We start from the raw sequence: 20,595 nt of genomic DNA on the forward strand, positions 1-20,595 counted from the left end.
GACTTGCAAATCCTCAAAACAACTTATGGTAAAAAGAAGAGGAGTTTACGACCGTAAACTCATTAAGTCAAGGTTATGAAAACTGTAAACTCCAAGGGAGTTTACCCTTGAACCCCAAACACAATAGCAAGGTCCTTTAGCACTTGGATGAAATCCTTATGGCTTGTAGCACTTATATAAGGTGTTTTACATGCCTTAGGATGTCTTAACTTTGTCAATTAGTGGTTTATAGTGTTGGGTTAGTGTCTAAGTCCATAACTATTTTGGTATGTACTTGACCCGATGGTGCATGGTCCTTTTCGGTTGCCTTCACCAAAGCAACTTGATAGGATGAATTATGGAGAGAAAGGATTAAATATGATTTATTAATATATTATGAGAATAATATATTAATGGAGAAATCATATTGTTTAATTAATATTAGTCGAGAATTAATAAGAATTAAGTTTGTGACTAAAAGAGATTAATTAAACTTAAGGGACTGGAATTGTAATTATAACATAATTGAAATTGGGCCATGGATTGCCTTATATTATAAGGTTGGACAAATTCTATGGGGAAACCCATTAGAAATCGTCCAAGGCCTCTAAGGAAAGCAGTCCATGGGTTGCTTAGGGCATAAGGATCCAAATTACGGTTTACTTGTTAGATAACCCTAATAACCTCACTATATATAGAACCCTTAAGGCTCAAAAACGTGGTGATCTTGTTTTCTAGGGTTTCCACACGTTTGGTAGCCTCCTTCTCTCCTCCTCTTCATCCTCTTTCTCTTGGTGTTTGTGAACCATTAGAGGAGTGACATTTGTGACTCTAAGCTTTCTAAAGTCAATACAAGAAGGATTTGAGATTGTTATTGCTACATAACAATCAAGGTATGATCTAAACTCTTTATTATGTGTTATATTGATTATCATATGCTAGATCTAGGGTTTATAGTCTTGGATGAATTGCATGTACTATAGAGAAACCTAGATCCAAGCATTAGGGTTTGTATGAGCACATAGGATGTTCTTATAGCTAAAACCCATCAGTGGCATCAGAGCCTTGATTGGTTTCTATTGTATTGATGCCTTGTATGTTTTGTTCAAGTTGAAAAATTCATTTTTTGTGAGCCTTCCTGATGGACTCGGCGAGTCCCATTGTGGACTCGGCAAGTAGGCCTGTTGAGTTGAAGACTCTTTTGAAGATTGCGTCATTGGGCTCGGCTGATAGTCCATTCATTTTGTACTCCGGTATTGGGCCTGTCCAACCGTGAGTTTGCTAGGTTTACTATATAAAGAAATGCTTGCATGCATATTATAAAAAACGCTTTAGAAAATAACGATAGTATTTACAGATTTCTTTATCGTTCTTGTAAACCTCCAACCCTCTACAGTTGATGTTCTTGATCGAGCTCTTCTGAGGGTTTTGTTTATAATCATTCGACTCGTTTGATTCATCGTTGAGTTGTTCATACTTTTGCTTTCGTTCTTATTGTTTAAATATTGCTTCACCTGTTTAAGATCTAATCGATCTTCATGATTAAGTTTTAATCTCATCAATTGGTATCAGAGCAGGAGGCTGTGTAATCGATACACTTCTTTTCTGTGAAAAGGTTTTTCGAACATAATGGACGAGTCGCAATCGAATCCCATCAATATTTCCAACAGCATCGGTTCAACCACGAAGATTCCCATCCTATATACCCATGATTATGAAGTCTGGGCGCATCACTTCGAAGACTACGTTATAGGTTCTGAGGATAATGGATACCTCATATGGGAAGCAATCATTAATGGACCTTTCTCTCACTCTGCAACGTCAAGGATTATTAAAACTCAAAAGGAGTATAATGATCTGCTGAAGGATGTTAAAGATATTGCGCAAGATGAAAAGGACAAATTCCAGTGCAATATCAAGGCGTTACGATTGATCAGATTCGCCCTTCAGTCCGACACCTTCAGATTGGTAAGCTCATGCACGACGGCAAAGGAAGTTTGGGATAGACTTCGTGAACTGTACTCTACAGACAAGGATCTTGAACATTCTATCCAAACCTTGCTCTTATCTGAGTTCGGAGAATTCAGGCAAGGAGCCGACGAAACTGTGACCCAGACGTTCGATCGCTTCAATCATCTTCTCAGCAAGATGATCAAACATGACATCGAAAGGAAGCTTATCGAGCAGAAGGTTACATTTCTAAATGGTCTAAGGTCAGAGTGGAGAGCAGTGGTGTCCACGGTTAAAGCCCATGAACAATTTAAATCTTCTTCTTTGGCAAAACTGGTGGGTATTCTCAAGTCCCAGGAGAAGATTGTGCTGCAGGAAAAGAACGTTGTTTCAAGCCTAGGTTCGCTGGCCCTCCTTTCAAAAAGTAAAGCTGTGATGGAGGATGAAGATTTCAACCTGGAGGAGTATGACCTCACGTCTGAGGATTATGCTATGATGGTGTCCAATCCCAAGAGGTTCTTTAAGAAAAGATTCCCCAGCAACAAAAATCGAAACTGGTAGGGGAGTTATAGTTCAGAAAAGGTTAACAATGAACCGAAGGTTGAAGAGCCCAAGAAGGAACCGAAGGCAGATGGTGATTCTGGAGTGAGCTATTACTATTGTGGTGGGAAAAACCACTATGCTAAGGATTGTGTTCTCAAAAAGATGGCTGAAAAAGATGAGGAAAAGGATGAGGAAGCTTTGCTGCAGAAAAAGCTTGATGAGATGAGGAAGAAGAAATCTACCGCTAACCCTTCCATGAATGCTCTAATTGTGCAGGGTTCGGTTGCTGATGACGAGTTCGGTGGAGTGGAAGTTTGGTCAACCGACTCCGAAGACAATGAAGTGAGGAGGCCTTCGCATGGAAAGGCTTGTGTGGCTAAAGAGGAGAGCAATGGAGGCAGGTATTTGATGGTGTTTGAAGTATCTCTGATGAGGGGATACAACACCGATGGTGGAAGCAATGAACCGAAGGAGCAGCAGGATATGTGCTTTACGGCCAAACCACTCAGCGTGCAGTTCAACGAACTCGAGGAACTGATCAAGAAGGTACAATCGGTTTTTGTTTCATTTAAAGTACCACAAAGCTCCTATGAAAAAGAACTAAAAAGTGTTAATTCATGAATCTCACATCTAGATAGTAGTTTAACTCAAACTCGAGTCACCAATTCTAACCTAACTGATCAATTAAGCAGGGTGTCTTCGAAGAGTGAGGAGCGGCGCATGTGGATCGAGTTGAAGGAGTCTGAATTAGTTAAAATAAAAGACGAAAACATTTATTTACAGAGAGACAATTTAAAGTTGTTAAAACAGCGTAATGTTTTTTGTTTGATTGCAAAACGTCTTTATACTAATATTACTCAGCTTCACTTGGATTGTGAGATAAGACAAAAGATCCATCACATGATTTTGCCCTTCCTTGAGTTTAAGGAGGATGAAATCGATGCTGAAGCATATAATTATGAGAGTGTGATATCATCTGATGACGTCAATCCGACCTATATGTATGGACTGGACAAAATTGAATCTTTCATTAAATCCAAGGACCACAAGGACATGCTCAAAAACCTTTTGGATGAAAATGATAGACTTAAACTGAGAACCGAAACCATACAAAAATTTGACTCTTTAAATGCCAACTTGAGCTCAGAAAATAAAATTGATGTTGAAAATGCATCTGAGCTTAATGAGGATGACAATATGAGTGAAATTTCTGTAGAGGACACGGTTGACTGCTCAGAATTTGTAAAAAGCGAATCTGAAAACCACAAGAATCTAATTTCTGAAAATTCAGTGGAGTTCGCTCGATTGTCCCAACAAAAGTCCCCGATCTTATCAGAGAAAGCGGTTGTATATCAAAAGGTCAGGACCACTCCAAATCAAGTGTACAAGGTTACTGGAGTAACCGAACATCAGACTGCTGAACTCACAGCTATTGTAAACGAAGATAATGCTGATGGCTGCGATGAGTTCTTTTGGTCAGCTCCAATCGATAATGCAGATGAAACGAAAGGCTTGTCAGAAAGGACTTCTTGGATTAGTAAAGGTAGATACATACCAAAACCCCTGAACAAGCCAGATAATTTCGATGTGCCAAGTACTAGTGGTACGAAAGACATTCCTCAAGAGAATGGAAGCTCAGCCAAAGAAGAAGTTCCCTCTAATTCGTCAGTTCAAAGTGAAACTCCCACAGTCCAAAGTGAACCAGCCAAGGAGAAACCAAAAATGAAAGTCAATATCCATCATCAACCGAAGCAGATGATGAATAAGAAACGTGAAAGGAACCAGAGATATAGGAAGAATCTCTCTGAAAGGAAACAATTCTGGCAATCCCAGAATGCATATTTCTCACATCAAGACAAAAATCTGAAGTTTGAGAACAATCCTGTCAAAAAGCATGAGAGCCACAACAACCGAAAGCCAAGGTTCGGTTCGGAAAAGAATACCAACCGAAAGCAAAGGTTCGGTTCTGAGGATGACTTCAACCGAAAGCAAAGGTTCGGTTCTGTTATCAAAGAAAATCAAAAATCTAAGGTCAGTCCCACCAATGATCAAAAGCAAAAGGGTCACCTAGAGTCTCCAGCCAAGAAGTCATCTCAATCTAAGCCCACTCCTTCACACTCATCTAATTCTTCTAATTCTTCTAATTCATCTCCATCTTGCTCTAAAACTCATTCTGTTTGTTCTCAAAAACCTCATTCGTCAGCTGAACAAAAGGGCAAACAGAAGGTTTCTACATCCACACCAGAGTCTAAACCGAACGCACCCAATCCTAATAAAATAAAAGTCTTTACCGTTAAAAAGAAAAATGAAACAACACTTATAAAACGAACATATCTTGTTGACATCTCTCTTACTATTCCTGTTCCTGTGAAAGGCTCACGTGGACCCAAGAAACTTTGGGTTCCTAAATCTGCTTATTTTCGCAGGTTATAAGTGACGAGCAGTTTGACAAAGAATGGTACATCGATAGTGGCTGCTCGCGTCACATGACAGGGAGGAAAGAGGAGCTCAGGGAATACAGGTCTCTTGCAAATGGTGGCAACGTCAAGTTTGGAAACAACTCTTTCGGCACCATAAAGGGATACGGAATGATAACTAATGGTGATTTTACCATAAGAAAGGTGGCATATGTGGAAGGACTGCAACACAACCTCATCAGTGTATCTCAGCTTGTTGGAGGTACAGGTCTCAAAGTCTCATTCGACGATGAAGGTTCTGAAATTATCGAGAAGAAGACGAAGAAAGTAATTCTCAAATCTGAACGTAAGGGTGAAATGTTTCCTCTAAACCTTAAACTCATCAAGGGAAACCCAGCTATTTGCTTGTTATCAAAAGCACAATCTGACGAAAGCTGGCTGTGGCACCGAAGACTCTCTCATCTCAACTTTAAAGATATCAACAAACTTGTCACTGGAGGTCATGTTCGAGGTCTTCCACTGCTCAAGTTCGACAGAGATCATTTGTGTGCTGCATGCGAAATAGGGAAGCAGAGTCGTCAAAGTCATCCATCTATAATTAACACTAAAGTTGTTGAACCACTCGAATTACTTCATATTGATTTGTGTGGTCCATCATCTATCGAAAGCATCGGTGGTAGTAAGTATATTCTTGTTATTGGTGATGACTTTTCACGATTTACATGGGTGTTCTTTCTAAAGCTCCAATCTGAAGCGACTCATAAGCTGAAAGTGTTTATCAAGCAAATTGAAGTATAGCTCAAGAAGGTCGTTCGCAACATTAGGAGCGACAATGGTCTGGAATTCAAGAACAGGGAATTTGAAGAATTTCTAGCAGAAAAGGGAATAAGTCACAACTTCTCAGCTCCCTACGCACCTCAACAGAACGGAATTGTCGAAAGACGAAACCGATCTTTGTGTGAAGCTGCCCGAACTATGCTAAGTTTCGCTTCCTTACCTCTTTATTTTTGGGCTGATGCTATTTCTGCTGCTTGTTATACGCAAAACAGGTCATATCTCAACAAGCGCTTCACGCTCACACCTTACGAGATTCTCAACAACAGAAAGCCCAATGTGAAATTTTTCCACGTGTTCGGCTCACGATGTTTCATCTTTAACTCTAAAGAACACCGCAACAAGTTCGATGTCAAAGCCGACGAGGGAATATTTCTGGGTTACTCTCTCACTTCCAAAGCATACAGAGTCCTAAACAAGCGTTCGAGGAAAATCAAAGAGACCTATTACGTGATTTTGATGATAGCTATGTCAAAAAGCTACAAGCCAAAGAAGACACATCTGGGGAAGTCTTTCCTCACACTGGCCAAGTCACAGTCTCGATCGCTAATCTATACGAGAAGTTTATGGAGCTCTTTGACGAACCAGAAAAAGCTAATCTCTTAGAAGCAGATGCAGCAGACAACAAGGTAGACCACATGAAACAAATTGTCGAAGAAGCTGCCAGGAGTATGAACGAAGGAGGATCGAATTCTAATAAACCTCCATCCAACGATGCTTCAGTTGAGGGGGAGCCAAGCTCACAAGTTGAGGGGGAGCCAAGCTCACAAGTTGAGGGGGAGCCAAGCTCGCATGTTGAGGGGGAGCCAAGTTCTCCAAATACTCCAGAAAGTACTTCTCCAACCGAAAGTGCTTCACCAACCGAAGGTGCATCAACGTCTGAAAGCCCAGCACCACAAGCAACCTCTGAACCTTAAGCTTCTAATAGCTCATCTATCGAAGGGGAGCTTGCTGATATGTCTCTCAACTACGAAATCCAATCCGAGCCAGAAGAAATGATCAATGCTGAACTAGACCCAACCTTTGATCCAAACTACCCTCCTCTCACCAAATGGACCAGAGATCATCCTATCTCTCAAGTGGTTGGTGATGTCTCTGAAAAGGTCTTAACCCGATCACAACTAAAGGCAAAATAGACCTCCTTATTTTCCAACGTTGAGTTTTGTATGTTTAACTCTTTCGTATCCAAAGTTGAACCGAAGACAGTTAACACTGCTCTCGATCACTCTGATTGGGTTCAAGCAATGCAAGACGAACTGAACGAATTTGAAAGGAACAAAGTCTGGCGCCTCATTCCAACTCCTCCAGATGCCTCGGTAGTTGTTCTTAAATGGGTCCTTAGGAATAAAATGGACAAGGAAGGGAACGTGATAAGGAACAAAGCTTGTCTGGTTATAAAAGGATAAGGGATTGATTATGAAGAAACTTTCGCTCCGGTAGCTAGGCTCGAATCTGTGAGAATCTTTCTTGCTTATGCTGCTCACAAAAACTTCGAAGTTTTCCAAATGGACGTCAAGTGTGCATTTCTTAATGGAGAACTAGAAGAAACAGTGTACGTAGAGCAACCTCCTGGGTTCGTGAACGAAAAGTATCCAAATCATTGCTACATTTTGGATAAAGTTGTGTATGGTCTCAAACAAGCTCCGAGAGCCTGGTATGAAACGCTAACTAAATTCTTAAAGATGTCTAAATTCAAACAAGGTTCGGTTGACCCAACCTTCTTTCGCAAAAAGGAAGGTAACCACCTTATGATAGTTCAAATTTATGTCGATGACATCATCTTTGGCTCAACGAATCCCAGCCTAACGACTGAATTCAGAAAGCTGATGGAGACTAAATTTGAAATGAGCTCAATGGGTCCTATTAACTTTTTCCTTGGTTTAAATATTAGACAGGGACCCGAAGGCAACTTTATAAATCAGGAAGCTTACACGAAGACTCTCCTAGCAAAGTTTGGTATGATGGGAGACTCCAAAGTCAAAGTCCCAATGGCATTCGGCACCAAGCTAACTCCATCTTTAGACAAACCGGCTGTTGATATCACACTCTATCGTCAAATGATAGGGTCACTAATGTATCTTACTGCTAGCAGGTCTGACATCATGTTTTCTGTGTGTTACTGTGCTAGATTTCAGGCAAACCCACGCGAACCTCACATGCTTGCACTCAAGAACATTCTACGCTATCTCAAGCGAACTGCCTCCTTAGGTCTATGGTATCCATCCAACTCAGGCTTCTTTGTTCAAGCCTACTCAGATGCAGACCTTGGAGGATGTGGACTCGACAGAAAAAGCACCACTGGCGGCTGTCAATTCCTTGACGGAAAGTTGGTTAGCTGGCAATCCAAGAAACAAACGTGCGTGTCGTTGTCTACTGCCGAAGCGGAATACATAGTCGCTGCATCCTGCACCTCCCAAGTAATTTGGATCCAGAGTCAACTTCGAGACTATGGACTCAATATGAAGAAGATCCCACTATATTGTGACTCTGAAAGTGCAATTCAGATCTGTCATAACCCAGTGCAACACTCTAAAACCAAACACATAGCACTGAGGTATCACTTCATCAAAGATCATGTGGAAGATGGAAACGTTGAAGTACATTTTGTTCAAACCACTGATCAACTGGCTGACGTCTTTACCAAAGCTCTTCCTGAAGCATCATTCAACAGAATTTTACAAGGGCTAGGTATGATGGAATCAGAGTCAGTACCTCAAACTACCTCTCAACCTCAAATGTAAGAAGCGAAATTGACCGAACGTTCAGGTTCGGTTGAATAATCTGACTCGCTCATCACCACAAAGGTAGTTTTCATGGTTATATATGTCTTGTACAAAGTTGTTTTTCTTATTGTCAAAAGTATATTCTGATTGCATGTCTCAATTCTTTGGTTTTCTAAAAATTTTCAAAACCGAAACCTACCGAAGGTTCGGGTTTGGTTTCTCAAAATTTTCCTAAACCGAAACCTACCGAAGGTTCGGGTTCGGTTTCTCAAAATTTTCCAAAACCGAAACCTACCGAAGGTTCGGGTTCGGTTTCTCAAAATTTTCCAAAACCGAAACCTACCGAAGGTTCGGGTTCGGTTTTTCAAAATTTTCTTGAACCGAAACCAACCGAACGCTCGGGTTCGGTTTTTCAAAATTTTCTTGAACCGAAACCAACCGAACGTTCGGGTTCGGTTTTTCAAATTTTCTTTTATATCTATCAAAAACACCAAAAATATTTTTCTCTTTTAATTTTGTTTGTATGTTCGTTCGTTTATGGGGATATAACTGTTGGATTACTTAAGTGTCCCTAGAAGCATGCTGCTGTATGTGTCCCAAACCTCCTCAGATTCTGAATAATAGCCTTAATGACTTGGTATAAACAAACCTTGTCTTCCCAATTAGGCTATCACATTTGTTCTAATCGTGAGCTACCTCACTCTCTTCTCACATGAGATAAGAGTTTTCTGCTTGGTCCTTATTTTCGCAGCAGAGGTACTTTAATTTCTTACACCATCTCCATTACATTTCTCCATTAAATTCGTTTCATCAACGTAACCCTTGAGACTCTCAGAAATTACCACTGAAGTTTATGGTTACACAACAACTGTGTTTATGATCTCAGTTTCGTGCCACTACGAGCTGAGTGAAACCCAAAATTCAACACCAAATCTGAATTGACGGTGAACAATAAATTTGCTCAAAGTTTTCACCAACGAATTGACGGATGTATCCTACTGAAATCTCAAATTTTTATTTTTGTGTGATTCCTATGAAATCGTTAAACACCATAACATTTCTTCCCTTGGGATCCAGTTTTTAATTTTTTCTGAGCTTTTATATTTTCCAAGCCAATTTAAAATTAATTCCTACCTACTTGTTCAACAGACTACACCGGTCTCACAAGTACTTTGTTCACTTTCTTTCTTATTTCAAGATTAGAATTGCTGAATCAAAGCGAAAGCCACCCTTACTTAGCCTAATTAAAAGAAGCCTTTCAACGTTTATTAATAAATGTTTGATCGTCATTCAACGGGAAACCACATTAACACTTTGAGGTCTCTCTTGATCTTGAAGGAAGAGATTCGTGCCCGGGATCATTTGTTTCGTGTCATTATTGACATCACAGTCATTCCTAAAAAGAGTTGCTTTATTTCTTTTCTATTTACACTCTTCGCACGAAAATCTTTGATTTTCCAAATTTCCGTTACTAATAATTACAGGTTGTATTCTTGCTTTGGTGGTTAATTTTCCAGCTGTGGTCAAAAATCATCCACGTGGGTATTTAATTCACAAGATGCCATTTAAAAGATAAGACAAATGGTTGCTGACTCAGGCGGGAGTTAAAAGGATTGAATTTCAAACGACGGTAAAAAGGGAACGCGTGTGAATTTGGAACGTCCACACTTTTACTGACATCATGGACGCGTGTGCGAATTTCAAGCGACACCTCTCTGGTACTTAAAGACGCGTGAGGATTTGAACCGGTTTATTCTGAAACGGCGCTTGTTGGGCGGCGTGATCCTAGGAATCTGACACTCTCTTTCCTACGTGATCATCGCATGCCTTAACTGGCACGCATAGAAGATTTGAAACGATTTTTCTCTCTCCTTTCCTCCACTATAAAAGGCAGTCTCTACTCTCATTTACCTCTTTACTGCATCCGGAATTTACACGAGAGCAAACACTCCCAAAAGCTTCACTGTTCATCTTCTTCTTCTACCTTCAACAATGGCAGAATCATCCTCAGTCCATGCTACCTCACACATCCTTCCCATCCGTCCACAACAATGCTTGGTGATCGACCTCACTCCTGCGTTGTACGGTTCTTACATGACACCGATCATTGAGTGCTTGAAGTACTCTCAGATCGCTTCTGCACTCACTAGGGTTGAATCTGTGCCCATGGAGATTCTTTCACAGGTGTATGGGACTGCTCATTACGACAAAGCAGTCGAACGTGTATTTTTCGAGGTTGCTGATCACAAGACCTCCATTTCTCGCCAACGATTTGGTACACTGCTAGGGTTGGCTGCTAATCCTTCACGGGTTCATCCGGAGTCGATTCCGCTTGGGCATCTCTACAACATGTTTTACAACATGGGGTACACGGAGGCGCTCCCCTCCGTCGCAAAGTTCAAGAAATCCTGCTTGCCGCCACAATGGAACGGCTTGTTTACCGTCCTCTTCAAGGTCTTATCTGAACGAAGCTCAGGATCCGATGGTTCAAGTCGACTGTTCCTGTCGATCATGTATGCTGTTTACAACAGAGTCAATCTAGACTTTGGGTTGGTCATCTGGCAACAGCTCATCCAGAGCCTTTCTTCCTCTTCACGACACTCTGAGGTGTCGTATGCCCGGTTCTGGACGATCATCACAAAATGGTCGATGGACAAACTCGACATTCCCACTGCTGCAGGTGCATCGATGTCTTCGATCGGTACTTTTCATACCACGAAGATCATCATCTCTGATGCATCTAAGTTCTCCTTCATTGGCTTTATTCCGGAGACAATGTACGGCGATGTTCCGTCCGACAGTAGGATTATTCGGACGATAACGGAATTCAAGGCGTCTGGTCCTAGGGTTCTAACACAGGAAATGCTAAAGTCAATCCATGACACTGACAAACCTGTCAACAGGGGCAAAAAGGCGGAAAAAGGGAAGCAAGTGACCAAGGCTCCTAAAGGTCCTTCTCCCAGGAAGAGGAAACAAACCAAACCGGCACAGTCCCCGCAACCGAAGAGACGGAAGACTCAACCGAAGCGAAAGCTTGTAATCGCTTCCTCTTCGAGTGATTCAGAAAACGAGAGTTCGGGTCCGGACGGCTCTCAAAGAGGTGACACCCCTCCCAGAGGCAACACCCCACCCCGATCACCTACCCAGACATGGAACTTCATGTCTTACCAGTTCGTTCACCTCCTCCAACCATCCCTACTTCCATTCCCACCATAAACCCGGCAACCACCCTACCTAAAACCTCTTTCCCTATACCACCACCCATTTTCACAGATACCACTACCACAACTGCAAAGGTTACAACCAACGTATCTGATACGGGGGTTCATACCAGTGCAACCGAAACAACACCCGTAACCGAACCATCTCAAACCGAAACCCAGCATACAACCGAACCTACCCATACTCAACCACCACCCGAAACCCAACCCACAAACACTCAACCTGAACCTACCCACACCACAACACCCCCAGCTTCACCACCCCCACCATCTGCAGATCATGCCTCTGATGGAGATAACCCATTTCTTGGCGGTGACAACATGACCTTCGATTCGGTCTACTTTAGTCCGTTTCAGGTTCTAAGTGATGATGAGGACGATGCTCCAGTGACAAAGAAGCATCTAAAGGAGCTAAACGAGAAGGTTGACTTACTTCTCGCGTCATCCACCAACTCTCAGTCCTCTCTCTCTGAAGCTGCTCTACAGAAGATTGTTGACGCCTTCTCCAGGGCTCAGCATGATTCTGTTGCTTCAGCCACAGCCGCTATAGACGCCTCCACAAAAGCCTGTGAGGATGCGACCGCAAAAGTCGATAAACTATTCTCAGACGCCTCTTCCCTGTTAAAGTCCTTACTGGAGACCGCTGATGCCACGAAGACAACTTTGGAACCAATCGTTCATCAATTGGCCAAGTTCATCTCAACGAAGTTACAGTCATTCGCTACCCTTCGCCAATCTATTAGCGATGACAACTCGGCCCTTCGTGCCTCCATTGATGAGCACCTTGCTAAGCTTCAGGAGGATCTCGCAGCTGAAAATTCATTAATGGACGTTTTAGCGAGCAAAACCACCGCCCTTAAGGTCAAGAGCACTCAGATCTCAAACTATCAGCAACAGCTTGAAGCTCTTCGATCTGAAAGGGAGGTTATAAAAACTTGTGTTTCGGATGTACACGCTGCCCTATCTAACATCCTGGAAGCACACGATCCCATTCTCAATCACTCGGTGAGGCGAACCCTTGCTGAGAAACTTACTCCTGCCATGGACCTTCTTAGCAAAATCGAAGGCTTACCCAGTTTCGTGTCCGATCCGAAACAAGGGGGAGAAGGGAAGAAGTCCGGATCGAAACCACCTCCTTCCTCAACAGCTGCTCACACAACCGAACCACCTCCGACTGGTCAAGCTTCGGGTTTGGGTGTGAAGGATAAAGGGAAAAACATAGTTGAGGAAGAAGATGAAGATGAAGATAAAGAAACCATTGCGGACCTATTAAAGCGCAAAAACAGTCGCAATGTGGAAGACGATAACATTAGTGTGGCGCGAGAGGCTGAAGAAGCCGAACGCAAGCAGAAGGAAGCCCACGATCTCCTCGAGAGCAGGAAGACTCTTTTCCCTGCCTGGACTCAGGAGAGAATGATCAAGGAGGCCATAGACACTCCTAGCATCCTATGGCTCGAACCGGTGATATCATTTGACTGCAATAACTCTGTCGATTCGCAGTTCGATGTGCCGTTGACTCGAAAGGCGTTTATCTTCCACGCCTTCTCCAATATTTATGAAGTCCCTCATCCGAATGCTGAGGTCGATAGGGAGCTTATCGAGTTCTATCTGAAAGCTGCTTAACCACAATATCAGACATGGAGCGCTCAGAAGATCGTGAACGTTCGGGTCTTAAAGCCTTATACCGAAGGGAGATTCATCAACGTTCGGTTCAGGGTGATAAGAGGATCTGCTAGAACCGAACATCTTATATCTTTGGCAGATCTATCGAACTTAAACCCTCATGATTGGATTGTTTTGCGCAACATCCTTTTGACGAACGAAGCAGAATATGGTCCTATTATAGACCATCTCAAGAGGATGATTGCATGTTACATCATGGAGGTTGCCCTTTTGGATCAGGAGATTGCCACAGTCTTCAAGAAGAAACCGAAGATAGCTCCTGTGGGATCGGCCAGTGATCTCAATCAAATGAAGATGGGCAAGATCGATCCGAGATGTAATTCGGTCATGTTCACTAGAGCAGAAGGACAGAAATGTCTCTTTGCTTTGGCGGATAAGCATCTTTACACCAATACTTGCCTTGAGCATGTTTTGTCAATCATCCGAAGGTGTAAGGAGAATGCAGCAGACGATGTCAAGTACTTCAACGACTTGATCCAATGGTACATCAGATTCAGGCAAACGATACTTGCTCTGATATCTCGTCTGTTTGAGACCGTGAAGAAGAAGGGACCCGGTGCTACTGCTAGCACAAGTAAAAAGTGAAGATCTCGCTCCAATTGACGCAAAGGGGGAGATTGTTGAGTTGAAGACTCTTTTGAAGATTGCATCATTGGGCTCGGTTGATAGTCCATTCATTTTGTACTCCGGTATTGGGCTTGTCCAACCGTGAGTTTGCTAGGTTTACTATATAAAGATATGCTTGCATGCATATTATAAAAAACGCTTTAGAAAATAACGATAGTATTTACAGATTTTTTTATCGTTCTTGTAAACCTCCAACCCTCTACAGTTGATGTTCTTGATCGAGCTCTTCTGAGGGTTTTGTTTATAATCATTCGACTCGTTTGATTCATCGTTGAGTTGTTCATACTTTTGCTTTCGTTCTTATTGTTTAAATATTTCTTCACCTGTTTAAGATCTAATCGATCTTCAAGATTAAGTTTTAATCTCATCAAGGCCCCTACTCGGCGAGTCCATTGGGGTACTCGGCGAGTCCAAGCGTCAGAAAGAGCAAATATCGGGATTTCTTGCTATTTATCTTTGAGATACTTGCCTTTATCATATTAGATCAATATAAATCTGATTTTATGATATATATATATATATATATATATATATATATATATATATATATATATATATATGAGTATATTCTTGATCTAATGGAAGATATTTATCAATTAATAAAATACTTACTTCCTTATATGATTAATGTTAATTATTTGTATTAATTGGGTAACTTATTTTGCAAGAAATTGAAATTAGGTCAAATATAGATAATGACAAAATTAATTGTTTAATTTATATTATTTGTTATTTAATCCTTGTGTTATGAAAAGTTTCAATTTTTCCCCTTTAGGTTTTATAGTTTAAATTTAAACTCAAAAGTTTTGTTTTGAAATTTAAATAGTTGAAACCCTAATGTTTTGAAAAAGGTTTCGAAACTTGTCCTCAAGTTTTGGAATTTAAATTTTGATTAAAAGTTTAATTTTGATGTGTATTTAAATTCTAAACCTAATGTTTTGAAATGTTTCAAAACTTGCCCTCAAGTTTTGAAATTTAAAAGTTGATTAAAAGTTTAATTTAGGAATGTTAAATTCTAAAACCCTAGTATTGTTTTGAAAAGTTCAAATAACACCCTTATGGTTTTATTAATTAATTAAGGTGTATAATTAAAAGAGGTTTAATAAATCCATAAAAGTTTAGGTTTACAATTTAATTGAATTACAAGTATAGTTGTTAAATTTGACCTCCTAGTATTTTAAAAGTGTAAAATACACCCTATACTATAAGTAACATTAAAAGTCTAACATTATATATATGTATGAGTAAAAGTCAGTCTTACCGTTAGTAGGCCTCATTCACGAAACTGGTCTATAAGGGGTGTTTAAGGAAATTGCCTATAAAATGGCGATTGAATGGGTGTCCACTCTTACCCACCGCACTCTTGACTAGTGGAGGGTCGTTAGCCAAACGGGTAGGATAGGACAAAACCTTCCATTATAAGTATAACGAAGTACAAAAGTAACTAAATGTTTTACAAATTCCCAATCTTAGTTACTTATGCAAAAGTGAATTGATGCAATTCCATGAAATTACACTTTGTGCCCTTGCGAAGACGTTAGTGGAGCGTGTGTGGTTAACCGGCACACAAAATGGTTCTAAGCAAAGGTAGCAAAGGGTGACTCAATGTTTGTCATAGTTCGGTGGAGCGTGTGTGGTTTACCGGCACATCGAATAGGTGACTGTAACATGTGAGGGCACCATGTAAGTTTGCATGGTTATTCACACACGCTTTGTGATCCTCAGCATCCCAGTCACAAACTAGAGGGGCATATCGAGATTTAAACATGCCATTGGAATGTTCAATGTATCTCAAAGGATCTAGGAGTTTTCATAGATTTAAAACTTAAATTTCTTTTTCATTTTTCATGGTGGAAATTAGTGAATCGTCATTCACTTACCTTCAAATATTCTGCAACTAGATTACGGCACCCCTTTTCTAGGTTGTAGCATATTGTGTTGGGTCCTAGCCTTAGTATCTCATTTGGGTGATTTACTAAGGACTCAATCAATCAACTAACTTGAATTCGTTTTCTCCAGTATTGTAGATGTCAATGTTCAACAACTATGGTCTTCCCAAATCCCGTGGAACAAGCATTCCACATGAAGATGATATTCCACGATTCGATCGAGGAACAAGAGATCATGCTTCTCTTCCTCCACCTCCTCCAATTATTCTCCCTAACCCACAAGTTCGAAGACTTGAAAAGTTCAAACTCACTCAAGCCCTCTTGGCAAGTAAACATAAAGAAGGAAAGTCGGTGTGTGCACATGTCCTAGGGATGAAGTCACACATTGATAGGTTAAGAATGTTGGGATCCGTTGTCTGTGAGGAAATGGCTATTGATTGGGTTCTACAGTCACTTACTAACTCATACAGTGAGTTCGTAAGAGAGTACTATATGATGAACTGCGACGTGACCCTTATAGATCTCGCCTATATGCTTATGGCTGCTGAATCAGCAATGGTTTGGCGCAATAGAAAAGCAAAGTTGATTGGTGAATCTACCTTAAATACTTATATGGATATAGACAATGGCAACGAAAGACATGCTATGATCGAAAGGTTTGATCATATGAGAAAGGCAATGTCTGAAGTAGTTCCATGTCCTGTTCCAAAATAGTCAATTTGCTTTTATTGCCAAGAAAAGGGGCATTGGAGACGATACTGCCTATTTACCTAAGAGATCTAAGAGATGGCAAAGTCAAAACGTATGGCTTTGCTTTAGGTAAAATCCATTGACTAACTCTTTTAAGCTTCTTCTAGATTCTTAATACATAATGTGATAAGATTACAATTGATGTTTTGTAGGATCGAAGAAAAGAAAGGAAGCTTAAGGGAAGAAGTGAGCAGAATCTAACCGTGAAGAAATGGATTTCAATTGCATTACTTGAAGATTAGATTCTCGAGCTGCTACTTAGAGTTAGAATTAGATTGCTAAGAAAGATGTATTAGAATAGTTTTTCAATGAATTGCATTATAAGGACAAATTTTTCCGCAATAAAATAAATTTTGATTTTTTATATTATTTATTTATCCTTGCAATGGCATATATGAAAAATTGATGTTTGAATGTTTCTATTATTAGCAATAATGGATTTGATTCTTAGTTATATTGAGAATTTACCAAATAGGGAGAGTTTCTCATCGCCCAAGTTTCAATTGGACATAAACTTGGAATCATGCAACTTGGTTGCACGATGAATGAGAAATTTCATATTTGGAAATTAGACTAATTCGTTGACAAAGTGTCAAGTGAAGGACTAAGAGATCGAGTACACAAAGTTGTGTGTTGATCAAGTCCACCACAAGAGTAATAAAGACATTCGTCATGATTTACTAAAGGTTTAGTAAATATGATTATACTTATAAGATTAAGTGTAATTTTGAATTGATTGAAAAATTTTAAATCAATAACAGAACGAATAAGAAGAATCAAGTAGGCAGAAAGATAAAAGTTTCTCCATTCTAAAAAGATGGGAGAGTACATTTTATGTTTTATGATAGGTCTTAATGATTAAGAACCATATCACAATTGATCCTCTAAGTGAGTCTTAGTACAATTGTATGTCTAAGAAGAGGAATCAAGAATTGAAGAAATGGTTAAATCAAGAAGTCAATCGTACTTCATTCCAAAACAAGTCTTAGAGTTAATATTGTGAAATTAAGTGATAAGTATTAAGAATGTTTATAACATTCATCAAATGTGGGAAGTTGTGATGTCTAGGATAAGACAAAGACCAACTAGGACCAATTTATGAAGTGTTTTGATAAAAACTACACTAACTCTTGAATATTTGTTTGTCAAGAAATGGTTATTGACAAGAGAATCTTATATGTCAAGGAGTCAGTAGGAGTCTTAATGGTCTTGAAAGGTTTCAAGAACAAATCAAAATAAACCTTATCTATCATCACTAGCACACGAGTTGAGGTTTACAACATATCGTGTTGACACTATTTTGTTTATGTGCCATTCCAATTGAGTTAATTATGCATGTGAGTCCTATGAGTTCTCATTTGAATGCATAAAAGGCAAGGACCTTGATCAATGAAAAGTACATTGATAGGAAAAGGTGAGCTGCTTAACTACTTGGAAGACATGGTGGGCAGCTGTGTTACCATAAGGCAAGAAATCAAGATTAAGAAAGTTCGGTCCATATAAGTTTGAATTTGTCGTAAACTTTGGTTTTGACAAATTCACATGAATAGGAACACATACACCATTAAAATCTAAGTGTCATAAGATTCCCTCCTTCATGAAAATGACTGTGAGGAAATGCTTTCACTAAGAGAGATTTTAAAAGGATAGTGATTGTGAAAATTGTATTCTCAAATTCAATTATGGTTACGATATCCCTTTCCATGATTCGAATTGTGAGATTTGGCAATTAGTCTGAATTGTTTAGACACATATATGAGATATCTAAGGGAAAGGTGTATAAGCTTAGATAAAGGATTATCAAAGCATTAGGTATTAGAAACATGAACTTAAGAAATTCAATAAGTATTGTTTTTCTAGAAGTTAAGTTGGTTTCTAAATACATGTCAAAGCTAGTGGGAGCATACGTGTTATGTTTTATAATAATAATCATGATAGTGGGAGCATAAATGTTATGATTGTATGATTATTATCGAAAGTATTTCAAGTTAGCAATATTAATTATAGAAAACAATAGTCATACTTTGCAAGGTTGCAAGAGTTGAAAAGTTGTTTTGCTATAATTAAGGGAGAGAATATTATGCTTCATTTCAAATCTAAAGGCTTAGGTTGTGGAATGTTAATAATTTAGTCAAGGAAACATAGTGTGTTCACAATTTTCTATTATGATTACGGCATTCTTCTTCATAGTTCGAATTTTGAGAACGTAGCACATAAAATATTATGGCAGAAGATTGATAAAGTATCAAATCTTTATGTAAGACATTATGCATCGTGTCCCATACGCTTCGGGTTTAGGATCGATTGCAAATGCTATAATATTTGACCATTCTAAAATTTTCCAAATGTCTAGCTCATTTAGAGGGAAAAGGACAAGAATCGGTTTTGACTAAGATAATTAAACAACTATCAAAGGACAATCCAAAGTTCGCCGAGGATTGGTCGCTTGTGAGTAGTTGGAAGTATAGTATTGGATGGACCATAGAGACATTATTATGAATAGATAAGATACTATTAAAAATGATTTGTCATATGGAAAATATGGAAACGTATCCATATTGGGAATTGAATATTGAAAATCTATGTCTAGATTAGAACCTTTTATGCCAAAGGATGTTCAAAGGAATATACTTTGAGTGAGAGACATCACATCTAAGGAATTTTCTTGTAACAATCTCAGATAGAGGACTTTGTAATATCATTGGCAATAGTCATTGTGACTTTTGTGCTATGACATTAGGAAAGGATCATTGCATAAAATGTTAGAATCTAGCATATTCCATAAGTGGCAAGAATTTGATATTCTTTCACTTGTGAAAAAGGATTGGGAGTTGTGAAATGAGTATGATTGGAAATGTGTTCATTTGATCTATTTCACAAAGTAAGAACCATAGGTAAACATTGTGTGCATACTAAGAGCATGGGACAAGTGTTGTAATAATTCAAGTAAGAAGTTGATTACCCGAAACAACAAATAATGAGTAATCGATATGGTGATAAATAAAAGGTGTTTTATTTATACTCAAAGGTTTGAGGCCATATGGATTAGTATTATCCTTGTGTTTCACTTTGAATGTTTTGACTTCCTGAATAATTTAATTGGTTGAGAACAGTCAAATTATTCGAACGGGCCACAGTCGTTCATATGTTGGAAGTAGGTATGAATGAAGACTGTCGTGAATTGGTGTGTGGATTGTCTAAAGAGTATTAGACATAAGCAAATGTTTGCTGCAACGTTCAAGAGTGCTTATGAATAAGATTTGAGCATTGGATTAAACCCACACTCACTTGGATCACTCCATGAATTGTATCACGAATGATTGGTGAGACGATAACATCTTATATTCTTGAAACCGAGATGTGTAAGTTGTATCTTGCAAATCGGTTGCACATTGATAATATGTAAACGCACCAGTAACTTGGTGTCATAAAACATATTGTTGTGTGTGATTCGGTGAGTGAGTGCAAGCGAACATTGAATCAAATTTTATCCGTTCCTTTTATCCAAAGTAGGATAAAAGCGATATCTTTGGGCCCATCGATGATTTAGTGATGACAAACGTAAATGCTCGGCCGGGCTAGGGCTAATTTGATTTGTTCAATTAGTCAGCCATCATAAATCGGAAGTCGAGAAATAGTATAGAGAGAATGATTAGAAATCATGTCTTACGATATCTAGAATGGAGGAATATATGATCCCTTATCTAAAGGACATGCGTATCTGATAGGATCAGAGTTGACAGCGGCTTTGGAAAGCTACGATTGCAGATCAGGATCTGAAGTCATATGCAGAATAGTTATTAGACTTATCCAAGTGGGAGACTGTTGGATTAGTGTCTAAGTCCATAACTATTTTGGTATGTACTTGACCCGATGGTTCATGGTCCCTTTGGGTTGCCTTCACCAAAGCAACTTGATAGGATGAATTATGGAGAGAAAGGATTAAATATGATTTATTAATATATTATGAGAATAATAT

This window comes from Lactuca sativa, chromosome 1, assembly GCF_002870075.4.
Source record: "Lactuca sativa cultivar Salinas chromosome 1, Lsat_Salinas_v11, whole genome shotgun sequence".
Classification (NCBI taxonomy): Eukaryota; Viridiplantae; Streptophyta; class Magnoliopsida; order Asterales; family Asteraceae; genus Lactuca; species Lactuca sativa.